A 4,929-nucleotide genomic window follows, 5' to 3' on the forward strand; every position below is an offset into this window, starting at 1 on the left:
AGGGGTTCTCATTGTTCGGTGTTAGTTAAACAACCATCTTTAAAAGAAGGGAAAAAAAACTCGGCACACTATCATTTAACTTGTTTTAATGTTTCTTCACAAATGGTGAAAAATACTAAAGTACAGACAAGGAATAATCTTAATGTTGTGGCCAACATTATAAATATGGAATTATAAATTTAAAACATTTTCTGGTTTAAAAAATAAATCTGGTAGTCAATGCAGCTCTGCGGGGTCTCTGCGTCTAGTAGGGCGGGTCTCTGCGTTGCTGACGGTGCTCGCCTTTATCCATTTTTCCAGGTCCTCCACGCCCGCCTCTTCTTCCTCCATCTGTTCCATCAAAGTTCCAGGGGGCCCACCAGGGCCGCCCCGTCTTCCTCCACCAAAGCCACCTCGGTCCATGCCCCGGCCACCACGGAAGCCCCCTGTCTCCACCACGGCCACCTCTGAACATTCCCCCGGGACCACCGCGGTCCATGAGGCCGCCTCTTCCGCCCCGCATGCCACCAGGGCCGCCTCTGCCATGGTCACCACCCGGGGGTGGAAAGGGTGGTGGAGGGAAGCCTTCAGGCTTCGGGGCCTTACACTGGTTGCATTCTGTTCTCCAGGCGAAGTTCTGGTTTCCACACCCTGGATTGGGGCACTGCCAGTCTCCAGCTCGGTGCTGGACATTTCCTCTCCCGGATGGGTTCCCTCGGAAACCCCGGGGCCCTCTTGGGGGAAAGCCACCTCTGTCTCCTCCACGGCCTCCCATGCGACCCATGGGGCCCCCAGGACCTCCTGGGCCCCCTGGACCTCCACGAAGTGGTGGCGGCATCCCTCTGCCCTCACGGGGAGGCATACCACCCCACATACTGTTCATAGGAGGCTTCTTCCGAGCAAGAGAAACCTTAAGTTTGCTCCCTTGAAAATCTTTCCCATCAAACCACTCCACGGCAGCCTTGGCAGTTGGTGGGTCTTCATAGGACACTGTAGCATCACCTTTGGGCTTTCCTGTTTCCTTGTCCAAGTAGATATGGATCATGGGTTGTCCGGTTCTCTTGTTCATCTTAACAACTCCACACTGCTTAAAGAAGTCTGCCAGGTCATCTAGAGTCACATTGTCATTTAAGCCTTGCACATAAATTGCACTGTTGTCAGAGTCTTCATCTGGATCTACAGGTGGGCCTAGATCAAGATCTGGTCCTTCGTCCATGGGTCCACCAGGCTTATTGAAGCCACCTCACTCTCCAGCGCTGCCCATTCCACCCCGCCCTCCTCTCCGCCCACCTCTGCTCATGCCTCCACGATCAAATGCCCCTCTTCCCCTGCCCCGGTTATCAGGGCCACTCATGCTCCGGTTCTCTCCTGGTCCAGAAAATCCTCCAGACTCCTGCCCATAAACACCCATGCTACTGGGGTGGTCCTGTCAGAATGAACTCTGCTGCTGGTAGCTGCTGCTCTGTTGGCTATATTGACTTGGAGCCTGGCTGTAGGATCCAGTTTGTGGGGGATAACTAGTGGGCGGCTGCTGCCCATAGCTGCTTTGTTGACCATAGCTACTCTGCTGTCCATAGCTGCTCGGCTGCCCATAGGTGTTCTGCTGAGAGTAACTGCTCTGATCATAACTAGTCGGCTGTGTAGAGGAGTAGCTGGTAGGAGGATAATATGGTGGTGCTGTGACTGGCTGCATGGGGTAGCTTCCAGGTACCTGGGGATAACTGTAGTTACTCTGTCCATATCCTAGGCTGGGCTGGTTGTAACCCCCTGTGCTAGATTGAAGTTGACTAGTCTCAGCGGGTTTGTTACCATCCTGTGGTCTTGTAGGTGTGGTGGCTGCCGGCTGCTGCCCATAGGCTGGGTAAGCAGGCTGAGTGCCATAAGCAGACTGAGCTGCATAGGAGACGTGGGTGGTAGTGACCATAGCAGTGGTGGTATCGTAAGCACCAGTGCCGTCCCCCTGGACAGGCTGACTGTATGCCTGGGGGGCAGCTGGAGCAGTATAACCAGCGGGAGGCTGTCCATAAGAAGTTGCATAGGTGGTCTGCCCATAGGTCGCAGTGGTCTGAGCCTGGTATAGCTGACATCAGTGGGCTGTCCATAGGTTCCATAACTTTGCTGCCCATATGCCTGGGTGGTCTGTGCGTATTCTTGAGTGGGCTGGGCGGTGTATATGCACTGTAGCCCTGCTGGGCTGCTGCTCGGCTGTAGGTACCGTAATCCGTGGACACCATTTTCTCTGAAAGTTTTGGTTCTGTACTATTATTATATTATTCCTTTTACCTATTTTCCAATTTCACAAATACTTAACACATGTATTAAATAATCCTATTAACTTTATAATCCGTTCAGAAATAAATTGCAAAAAAAATTCTAACACTCTTTCACGTATCTTGTATCTGTCTTCCTACTGTGAGATCTGTGTTTAATTTTTCAGTTAGAATGTTTTCTGGAACATTTTCTCAGATAAATAATTTGGCTGGTAGACCTGCTAAATCCTTTTATGCCCAAAATGTTCCTCTTTCATTTGACAGATAAATTATATCTCAGCTGGATATAGTTTTCTTAAAACACAATCCTTAGGTCTCAGTAATCTGTAGCTAATTACCCAATATCTTCGCGTTCCTGTGTCAGATGCAAATTTTATAGCTTAAATGGGCTTTTTAAAAAGTGTTTCTGTTGGGATCCTTGTAAAATTTTCTTCTTATCCTTGAAATTTAGAAATTTAGCCACAGTATACCTAAGAGCATGTCTCCTCATTCTTTCTTCCTCGTCCTTTTCCCTCTTTTTCTTTTCTCCCCTGAAACTTTTGGCAAGCAGATAACTTCCTCTTTCTTTAAAGTCTGCGTTTTTATGCTACCTCTTTCCATATCCTTAACTTTTTTCTTGCTAATTCTTTTCAGTCAGTATTCTCTATGACTCAGTCTTCCATACTCCTCCTTGCATGCTTCTTCCTGGTTGATTTTGTTTGACCCTTCGGTTCCTACTATCCCCTAAGGAGTCAAGAACTCTTCAATGTGTCTTTAGTCCTGATGTCACATATGCAACTGCTTTCTAGTCTGTCCCACTTTAGTGACCCACTGAATCAAAACTCAGTATGTCCAAAACTAAGTCCTACTAATCCTTCAAAACTCAGCCCTATCTTACACTAGCTTCTTTCTTTTTTTTAAAACTTTTTTCCCCTACATATCTTTTCTTCCATTTTACTTTGAAATAATTTTAGCTTCACAAAATTGTTGCAAAAATAATACACAGAGTTCATGTATACACTTCACCCAGCTTTCCCAAATGTTAGCATTTTATATAGCTATATAACCTTATGTAACTGTCAACACTAAAAAATCAGATTGAGGTGGTATTTGCTAAATGGCACTTTCTCTATTTCCTTCATTATTTCAATATTTACTGAAACTATACATTGAGGAAGAGCTGTCCCTTCTTCTCCAATCATTTATATATTGTATTATTTATTTATATCAGTATAGATTTATGGGTATTTATTTTATTTCATGGGATAGAACTCATCACTATTGTTAGTTATTTTGTCTTAAATTGTCCCAGATTTGGTCAGTGGATATCCCTTCAAATTAGCATCTATGTTCCTTTTTTTTTTTTAAGATTTTATTTTTAAATAATGTCTACACCCAACATAGGGCTTGAACTCATGACCCCGAGATCAAGGGTCACGCGCTCTACTGACCGGGTCAGCAGGCACCCCAGCCTCTATGTTCTTTTGACATACTCCTATCATGTTTTAAATGTTTCCTTATTTTCTGGTCACACAAGACATTACAGTTACATTGAGTATTTTCCCTGCTCCAGTCCTAGATTCAACCATTACTCTAAAAAGCCTTGGTTCCTTTTATTGGGGAATGGTATTTACAACAGGTATACATAACACACGTGTGCTGGTTGTACATATTCCTACTATGATGTCACAGCTTTTTGGCTCTCATAAGCAGAAAAAGCCGGGAAAAACATGCATTGATCACACATACATACAATACATAAACACAGATACATCTATATATCTATACCTGTCCATATATTAAAATTCATTAGTTTATAGCAATAGCTCCAATTGCAACACAATAGCACAATGTTTATTTTAGCCTTTCCTTTTTCCTACTTTGTAACTTCTTTCTCTCTTGGTGAAAAACCTGGCTTTCATTATCCACAAAATATTTACTTGTATTCCCAATCTTAGAATAAACATAAAGTTGATTCAATATTGAACTGTTAATCTATAACTCTGTGAGAAACAAACTTACTAAATAGTTTACAATATCTGTATATATTATTTTTAATCAACTATATAGTTTGATCAAAACCATAGAGTTTTAGTCATTCCGAAATCATTTGGCTGGTTTTTTTCCCCTACCTCAGCCAGTGTGGGTCTATTATTCATTTGTTATAGAATCAGATTTATTTGTTATTCTTTGTATTTTATCCCCTCCCATTCTCCTCCCCAACTGCTATATACACACTTGGCTGAACTGACTGATTGATGTTAATATGTTAACTGTTGATATGTTAATTGTTACCATGGTACTAACAGTGAGACCAATACAAAAAAGTATATTGAAGAAATGTTGCTCCCCCTTTATGGCTTCTACCCCATTCCCATTTTCAGATTCTTTCTATGCCATCCTTAAAGGGTATGAATATTTTCTTACATGTTGACAAGGTGCTGACTAAAAAGGTTACAAAAATTTGGCTCTATGACCATAAGTCTGTGTGAAAAATTCTTACTTCAAAAATTTGTTATCAAAATGTGTATGTGAACATCCTTTTATTTTTCTAATATATTAACTGAAAAAACTTATCTTAATTATATTCCTATATTTATTTACTTTAACATTTTTATGTAGTAATACCTACCATTTAGTTAGTACTTGTATCTCTTTATCACATATATGTTAAATATATATACTTAATTATATATAATAA

General features: G+C 42.2%; 1 pseudogene; it reads right to left on the bottom strand.

Annotated features, from left to right (window-relative positions):
• Positions 1-244: 244 nt before the first annotated feature.
• LOC116645243 lies at positions 245-2,213 on the bottom strand (annotated as a pseudogene).
• Positions 2,214-4,929: the final 2,716 nt, after the last annotated feature.

This window comes from Phoca vitulina, unplaced genomic scaffold, assembly GCF_004348235.1.
Source record: "Phoca vitulina isolate PV1807 unplaced genomic scaffold, GSC_HSeal_1.0 scaffold32, whole genome shotgun sequence".
Classification (NCBI taxonomy): domain Eukaryota; kingdom Metazoa; phylum Chordata; class Mammalia; order Carnivora; family Phocidae; genus Phoca; species Phoca vitulina.